Here is a 9,724-nt window from a genome sequence, read left to right on the forward strand (position 1 = left end):
TAGGTGTCTATGGTTAATACTCGCGTCACGCCAAATTGCTCGAACGAGGAACCTATTTTTCCTATTCGACCAATGACTGTTGCCACAGATTTCTAGAGTGTTAACGCATCTCCAAGTGCATAGGAGATGCCTCTGTAATGTTTTGACAGGGGATGGATCCTCTTGTTGGAATTAACTGTCCTCTCTACATACTTTGAAAGCACAAGACAAGGCCTATGATGACCATGTTTGAGATACGATCACCTCTCACACAAATCTATGATACAGTCATCGCATGCACGTGACTACCGTGATTTCTCATCTCTGAGGATTGGTCCCCTACTATCGGAGCTAGGAACTCAAGTCATACCGACCAAGCCTCCAAGGCTTCCATATGACGATCCCCGCGAGTCAATCGACCCATTAAGATCACCATTAACGTCCCACGTCTGCCCTGATGAAACACGGAACTCATCAAATGAATGTGACTCATAATGCAAGTCTCCATAGGACAGTTTGATGCCAATTCTCGAGGTCCTTGATTCGGAATATTTCTAACCAAACCCTAAACAGTTGGTTTCATGACCGCCATCTACTGCACATTTCTAACTATTGCACGGTTGTTCAATATGGTCTGTGGTCTTTGTTGTGATGTTTGAAAGAAGTGCAAACATAAATGTAATGAGCAAAACAAAAAAAATGCCAATAGCAAATACTCATTTTATTCATTGAATAATATTACATAAAATTGAGTTATTGCCTGAATAGATTACAAACATTCCAATCCAATTAGCTTTCAGGTCACCTATTCTAACAATCTTCCACTTGACCTAAATCCAGTAAACCATCGATCTCAAACTCCTCTCATCCAGATGCCGAGCATGGGAAATTCGAGACATTAGCTTAGTACGTGGATCCACTGTGTTTTCTGTTGAGCTAACTCGATCTATCCTGACATCACCTTTGCTCACCATCTCTCTAAGCAGATGGTAACGTTTAAGAATATGTTTGGAACGGTGATGAGATCTCGATTTCTTTGCTTGTGTTATTACCCCGTTGTTATCCCATAAGATAACTACAGGCTCAACAATTCTAGGTACCACACCCAACTCTTGGATGTACTTTTTCATCGAAATCGATTCCTCAGCTTCTTCCGAAATTACTATGTATTCAGCTTTCATAATGGAATCCATTGTGGTATCATACTTGGTACTTTTTCCAAGCAACCACACCACCATTCAACTTCAATACAAAACTCGATTGAGACTTGGCATCATCATCGTCCGATTGCAAGCTAGCATCGTTGTAGCCTTCCAATATCAATTCTCCACTACCGTAAATCAAGAACACATCTTTAGTGCTTTTTAGGTACTTAAGTATTGCCTTCACTGCGCTCCAGTGCTCCTCCCGGGCGCATGCCTGATATCTGCTCGTCACGCTCAAAGCGTACGTGACATCTGGCCTGGTGTACTGGACAACATACTGAATGCTACCTACGGTTGAAACATAAGGGATGTCTGACATCCTTCTAAGTTCCTCAACAGTTTTGGGAGACTGCTTCTTGGACATCGTAATCCCATGCCTCATGGAAAGGAATCTTTGTTTTGAGTTCTGCATCTTGAATCTCTTCAAGATTTTCTCAATATATGAGGATTGGGTTAGTCCTAACATCCTTCTAAACCTATCCCCATAACTCTTGATGCCAAGAATGTAAGAGGATCACCCATATCCTTTATATAAAATTGAGTGGACAACCATGCTTTAATGTTGCCTGACATCTTAACACCATTCCCAATGAGTAACATATCATATACATAAAACACAAGGTATGCAACCGCGCTCCCATTGATCTTCTTGAATACACAAGGATCAAATTCATTCTTGATGAAATCATAACCCCGTATGACTTCATCAAAACATGTGTTCCTGCTTTAGAAAGCTTATTTGAGGCCAAAGATGGACATTTGGAGACGACAGGCTTTCTGTTCTTCTCATGGAAAGTGAAACCCTCTGGTTGATCAATGTAGATCTCTTCCTCAATGAAACCGTTGAGAAATGTCGTTTTCACGTCCATCTTTTTTCATTATCAAACCTTGTTCCTATGGCAGGCAGAATCCGAATGGACTTGGCCATGTCTACGGGCGAATAGGTTTCCTCAAAATCAACCCCGGGTAGTTGAGTGTATCCTTTTCCACGAGCCTAGCCTTGAAGGTTGTAACCTTTCTATTAGCTCCAAGCTTGTATTTGTAGACCCATTTGCACCCAACAGGTTTAACACCTTTAGGTATTTATAGACCCATTTGCCACTTATCTGAATCAATAACCGACATCGCTTCTCAGTACGTCCTTAGATCATTATCCGTACCTATTAGGTGGTCGCGATTCCCTGGTCGACTTACGAGGAATGGAGCACAATCAGTGGGAACTATAGGCTCTAATGATGTTCTTTTGTTCTACTGAGGCGTTTGACTTGTTTCCTTAAGTAGTACCAAATTGCATCGACTATCTGCAGAAAAACCCTTTTCCAGGAACACTACGTTCCTTGAGATAAAAACCTTTTGCTTAGATGGATCATAGAAGTAGTATCTTGCAGTTCCTTTTGGATATCCGACAAACTTGAACAGATTAGACCTCGAGTCTAGTTTACCTCCCACTAGCCTCTTGACGTATGCGGGACTACCCCACACTCTCAAGTACTTGTAGGACGTAGGCTTGCCATATCTCATATGGCGTCTGGGGCACTGTCTTAGATGGCACCATGTTAAGTAATTAAGCCACCGTCTCAAGAGCGTGACCCTAGAAAGAAAAGGGCAATTCCGTAAAAGTCATCGTGGATAGAACCATGTCCAACAGGGTTCGATTCCTCCTTTCAGCCACGCTATTCAGTTGTGGCATTCCAGTAGGAGTCTATTAAGAGAGAATTCCATTTCCCTTTAAATAATCAATGAACTCACCATTTAAATACTCTCCGCCTCGGCCGACCGAAGGACTTTAATTTTACGATCAGTTTGATAAAGGTTATGAAGTACGAGAATCCTCCTCTAGCCGGAGTATTTAATGATCCACAGACGTCTGTATTGTCAAGCGCACTTTGTCCAACAAAAGGCTTCTTTGTCATTTTCCCTTTTAGACGGGATTCTCAAGTTTGAGTTTACCCACTTTCTCATCCTATCTTTTGAGATATAGCCTAACTTTGCATGCCGAAACTATGCATTTTTATAATTTTCTAATTTTTGTTTATGTTGGGCAGGCATAATCCAATTAGATTCTTGAAGAATATAAAGACCATTTACCAACGTAACAAGCAGATGATATTTATTATCAATCATCAAATAAAAAATATTTTTATTTATTGCAAATATATAACCATCATTGTGTAAAACAGGAACGGAAAAAATATTCTTGATCATGCTCAGTACATAATAACAGTCTTTTATTCTATCCGAATATGACCACTAATAACTAACTGGAGAGATCCCACGGCTTCCGCTGCAACGGCCTTCCCATCACCTAGCCTTAGAATCATCGCATTCTTACTTAGCTTTCTGCTTCTTTCCAACACCTGCAAGTTATTGCAGATGTGAGCTCCATAGCCGGTATCCATACCCAAAAGCAGAATTAGTTATCATAGTCACTTCAATCACAAATGTACCTAGGTTGGAGAGGAGTTGCGGGCATTCCCTCTTCTAATGCCCCTTTCCTTGGAATGAATATAGATATCATTTGCCTTCAACCGCTAAGAACCGACAACCTTACCTTTCCCTTTGCCCATCCCAACGAAAGCAGTAGGAGCGCTCAAAGAACTGGCAGCAGATGCGATCTCTTTCCTTTACCCTTCTTCCTCTTCCAATGTCCGGCTCTCTTGCCTTTCGCTTTGGAGGCTGAAATCTCTCCTACCAATTCCAACGGTATAGATTTGTGAGTCGTCACCTCGTATTCGACCAGCATATTAAATAAGTCATGAATAAACTTCTCACGTCCATTCATGTTGTAGTTAATAATAAATGGGTTGTAGGACGAAGGAAGTGCCTGAAAAATCATGTCAATGTATGTGTCATTGTCAAGCCCAGCTTTAAGGTTTTTGAGCTTCTCCACTAGGGATAGCATCTTAACTCTATGACTTTGTACAGACAATTCTTCGACCGTCTTGGTCCCTAAGAATGCTTTCGTTGTAGCATATCTAATATGCCAATCAGGAACCACATAAACTTCCTTTCAGAGCATTATCGATGGAACATCATCCAGCCTATCATATTGCTTTTATATGTCATTGGACATCGAAACTAATGTGAAACGTTCTTCCAGCGAGGACCCTTCTAGCAAGGCCGTTGGGAATGGCTTGTCCAAAACATAGCCCTAGTTCTCGAAATATAAGGCAATCCTCAAATTTTGTAGCTATTCGTTGTAGTTAAAATTAAATAGGGCAATCCTCAAATTTCATGGTTAAAAGATTCATAGACATTTTCTACACAATAGAAAATTAAATAGAAATCAGCCAATGATTGTAATATTATGAGTAAGCTAAAAGATTTGGTCTTTAGTCTTTAACTCTCCCACTATTTATACGCGAGCTCACCACTCTCAAGTGGGGTTTAAGGAATAGCCTTTCCTAGTGGGCTTGGAGTCCACAAGCGAATTTGCCATGCTCCACTTTTATGATTCACAAGGCAAAAACCTCGTGGGAGGATCCAGACCATTCTCATCCCATGAGATCCCCAAGATCTTTTGCCTCACCTCTTCATATGATTCTGAGGAATCCAAGCGAATCATGTGACTCGGTGTTAGGCCAAACCAATCAACCAAATCGCATTTCATTCATCACCCCCCATGACTCGTTAGACAGGAAAATGGTGAAAATGTTCCTTTTTCCACAACTATGGTGCAACTCTCCTCTATCACAAGTGTGCCACAACTCGTGAGACCATACTTCAACAACGGTAGCTTCGTCACCACATTGCTTTGGATGGAAGAGTTGGCTAGATCAAAACTGTTTTGATCTAAGCCCATTATGGGCCTAATATTCAACTTGGTCCAACCAAGTGAGAGTTATTTTTAGTTTAGACCGAGACCTCATCATATGTAACATTGCATGCATAAATATAAAGCATTATATAAACGCATCGCATGTAATGAACCTAGCATACGCATGTTGGATGATCACGAGCCCAACCTATGTGACCTACTAAGCCCACAATGAGTCTATGGTCTGTCTAAGGTGGTCCAATGCTATTACAAAGTAATATTACCCATCAACATATAGATGGGCCTTGTGATTTCTCCATGAGTCGTCTTCTCCATGGACCTCCTCCTTCATGGGTCTTATTCTCCATAGGCTTGCTAGAAATAAAAAAAGTATCTCCAAAGGTCCTATACTACTCTCATTACAATTTGAATAACAAACTCCGATCGGAAGTTGGAGGGAGTATTTAAGAGGGAGAGAGCAAGCCTTATTATTCCAAGGCTAAAAACGAGAAGGGGGGACAAAATAAAATCACAAGGGCACATGGGCCCACCCAACAAAAATTAAAAGACATACATGCGGTCTAGGTCTCCGTGATCATCCTTTCACATTCGTTCTAACATAGAATAATAATTAATCATGCCAGGCAAGAAAATGAACATCCAAAAAATATCGCGATATCTAATATCACGACAAACAATTATATGAAGAAAACATAAGCTTCAAATTTGCAATTCATATGGATGACTAAGCCTTGTACATCCAATGGACATAATTAAACTAAATTAATTAAATCAATTTAATTCTCGAAAAATTCCAATTCTTTTAAAAATTAAATCAGCGACGACAAATATTTTTCAAAAAATATGCAGAAATTAGAAAATTCAATTTTCTGTGAAATCGGTGAAAAACGGCCTAGCAGTCAATCGTCAGCAGCAGCAACGCAACGGCCACACAACTGCCCTTGCGCGCGCCCGGCTGCGCGCATGCTGTGCATTGCAGATCAGTACTACGTGCTATAGTACCAATTTTTTATTTTTATTTTCACACATTCAATTAAAATTAAAATAAGTATTTTATCAGAAAATTCAATTATCATAAAATACTTAAATCATCCAAATCACAAAAACTAAACGAATTACTTTTCTCATATAATTATCAAAGAATAAGTAAAAAAATATATCATGCTTCAAAAGAAATAAAGAACACATTTTCATGCTTATTCACACAATACCATAGCCCCTACATGGTAACTGGGCTCTGATACAACTTGGAAGGGCACCGAAAAGTGCGAGTGGATCAACATGACAACGCGCAAGCTGAAACGGTTAAAATAAATTCCTTAAATAAAATGAAATAGCAAGGAAACCGTAAAATCGTGGGGTGTACCCTTGGAGTTTTCAGGCGTTCGATGTGGTTAATAAAATAAACAAAAATAATAAAATTAACAAGGCAGTTAGTTGAATAAAAAACGAGAGGTACATAAATATAAATCAAGAGTCACCTTTGATTTGATTTATTTCGAACCTCATTCGTTTGATCCGTTCACGCAAGGCTTCAATGTAGAAACTCTCTAAAGGTATGTCCATAGCACACCAGAACTTGGGATTCCACAACTCTATTTGCTAGAAAAAAAATTGAGGAGCAAAACCACACCAAGTATGCTCAAGAGGGGGTTCGGCCGAGAGGTGGAACTGGAGAGAAGGAATTTATTTTCTTGCTTTGTATTCATTAGTTATTCTAAATAACTAATATACATATATATACCTTGTATGGATGCATTATAATACATCTAGGTTCATTTAACATCCACTAGGTAATAAGATCCTTTATTCCAAATAAAGGATTAGTAAGATGACATTTTTCAAAAGTGAATTTGTTAGTCAATAATTTCCTATTCTAATCATTTCCACCAACTTAATTAATGGGCTTGGCCGATTTTAATTTATTCAAATACATGGTCCAATCAATCTTAATTAAATCTAACTTAATTAAAGTCCACTTAATTAAGTCCATCATATATTTACTCCAATTAAATATAGGGAAAAAGATTAATTTTGTCCAATAAGTTTCCCGGCGTTCAATTTTAGTCCATTATGTTTACGCATTTTCAATTAAGTCCAGTAACTTGTAAAGTCGCTTAAATTAGGACCACATACGGGTTTTTGGACAATTTTAGGACATTTTTACCCCTGTGCAGATTTAAAAGAGCTGTTTTAGTCCATTTACAGTAAAATTCTAATTTTTCATTCATACTCGATAAAATAGTATCAGAACCTAGGTTTATTGAAGAAATATATGATTATATTATATTTTGATATTATTTATCCACTAATCGAGGAGACTCTTTAAGAGAAAATGAAACCGAACGAAAGTTCGAGTTACTCTGAAAATAGGGAATATTTTCAGATTCTAGAAATACAAAGAAGAAAATTTCTCATGGAAATTCTTGACTAGTGTTACAACGGTCCCAAGAGGATTGGTCCAAAAATTCTCACGCTAGAAGAAGAACAAGAGTGGTTGAAAAATTTTAGGTTCGACAAGTACTACCAGGAAATGCAGTGAGGCGTCTATAGTCCACTGAAGTTCATGATAGCATCCGAGCCAGGAGAAGCTAAACGGGTAAATTCCTATATTATTTTAGTTCTAAAAATTATGACTGATAGGAAGGAACTCGAGCCGGATACACCAAAGATCTCTCAAGATATGAGGGAGATCCAAAAGACGGTTCAAGACTATGGACATCGGTTAATCCATATACCTATGAAAATAGAATCATTGAGTCAAAAGGTGGACGAGGTCCTTAAGATCTTTCCCGATCTACACAAGGGCCTTAGAGATTTGAGGGCAGAAATTATAGATTTGATGAGAAATCAAAGGGAGAACCATGAGATATCAAAATCCAGACAAGACTGAATCAGGGACGCCCTTGGAACAGTACCTCTTCTACACCAGATGGGAAAAGCCACGGAGATTTCAAAGCCAAAGTCTAGAGAAGATCTGATTATCGCATTTATCAGATCTATAAAATAATGGAGGTAACAAGAGCAGATCTATAGATCTACAAGAATTGGCAGAATCCTTTTCCTAACTCGGGATTGTAGATTTAGTCAATATCCAAACCAATGAATTCACTTCAGCACACCACAGCCGAAGGGAAGTACATGTTCTAATGATCCTCCACAGGATCAACCGATGAGAGGAAGTGCGGATTTCCACACTAATGCCACTTTGACGTTTGTGGGAACAAGGCTAAATGAAAATCCAGGAAGAAATCCAAAAAGAGTCCCTGAATAAACACCTTGCCCTTACATCCATCTGGTGCTTCACTGAACCTGAATATTACCGATTTTCGAAATACCGAGATATTGATAGACAAATGGGTTGCAGCCATCAAGATAACAACAACTACCTTAGAGCTCAACAAGGAAAACTTTATAAAGCTTGTTGAGTTGAGCTTGGAGGGATCTGCGAAAATCGGATGGGATAATACCCCAGATGATACCAAAGCCAGTATCCTTGCCGGAGATTCGAAAGGCGCCATAGCAGACCGGCTAGGAAGGTCTATTAAGATACACTTCATCGGAGATGGATACTTCGAAGGAAGTAGAGCAGAAAAGGCTAGAGAATATTCACAGGCTCTCTTCAGCCTTGAATTAACAAGTATTTGCGTAGCAGATGAATATATCTATTTGTTCCGCAAGTATTTTGTCCAAAGTGGAGTAGCAACAGAGGTAGCAGCTCTAATGTTCTTCGCAAAAATATGCAGTCCATGGAGGGAAATGTTGATTCAGTCATAGAAAGTACCTGAAGGACAGCTAGATTCAATGGCGCAAAGAATGTCTTTCCTTAAAGACAAACTGAAGGATTGGTGTTATCAAGCATCCATCCAGAAGAACATGAAAAGACTAAGAGGTAAAATCAAACGAACTCCTCTTTGTTGAGATAACAATGATTTTCCAACTGTTATAGGAGAATCAAGCGAGCCAAGGAAAAGGAGGAACCAAAGTAGTAACTCCTACCGCAGGAGTTCTAGGAGAACTTTTTCCCGACAGAGATCATGGTGGTCCAAGTCCAAAGCCAGAAAATATAAATCTGGACAACGAACAGGACCAAGAAGGGTTTCATCCTAAGGATCTAGATGAACATATGAAAGATCCACCGGAAGAACCCCTACAAGAAGAACATTCAGACGAGCACATACCCGAACAAATGAAGGTTTCAAACACTGTAATTGCTGGACCTACGGAGCAAAAGGACATATATCCCTCGATTGCCAGCAGAAATGTGGTGAATTGCAAAAATTTGAAGCCACGGATGATATTCTAGATGCAGTTTACTATGGCGATTTAGTGCCCATCTATCGATTCGAAGATCTTCCTTCAGATGAAAGCATCTATGAGGAGGAAATACAGACTATAAAGCCTATGAGGATTCTTTTCCAGAATGACGGTGTCAAACAAAACCATGGAAAAAATCATGCGACAAGATTCTAATCTCAACCCATATGATGGATTTAGGATTGGAGGAATTGGGAAAGTCCTGAGCCAAATAGGACTGAACCAAATGAAGCATCACATAATCTTCAAAGTAAGTTAATGTGAGTTTTCTATAAATATGGAACTTACTTGTAATGTGATGGAGATGCAATTAATTCCTAAAGAAGAAATTCTTGAAGAATTAAATAAGCTTAAAGAAGACGTAGCTGTTACTATGAACTGGATCCACATAGAAACTATTGAAGTATTAATAAAAGCAACTTTTAAGGAAGGAATTGATTCAGAA

General features: G+C 39.0%; 1 pseudogene; it reads right to left on the minus strand.

Annotated features, from left to right (window-relative positions):
* Positions 1 to 1,179: 1,179 nt before the first annotated feature.
* Positions 1,180 to 1,548, minus strand: LOC148788638 (secreted RxLR effector protein 161 pseudogene; annotated as a pseudogene).
* Positions 1,549 to 9,724: the final 8,176 nt, after the last annotated feature.

This window comes from Sesamum indicum, linkage group LG3 (genome assembly GCF_026168435.1).
Source record: "Sesamum indicum cultivar Baizhima isolate 11 linkage group LG3, ASM2616843v1, whole genome shotgun sequence".
NCBI classification, from domain to species: Eukaryota; Viridiplantae; Streptophyta; class Magnoliopsida; order Lamiales; family Pedaliaceae; genus Sesamum; species Sesamum indicum.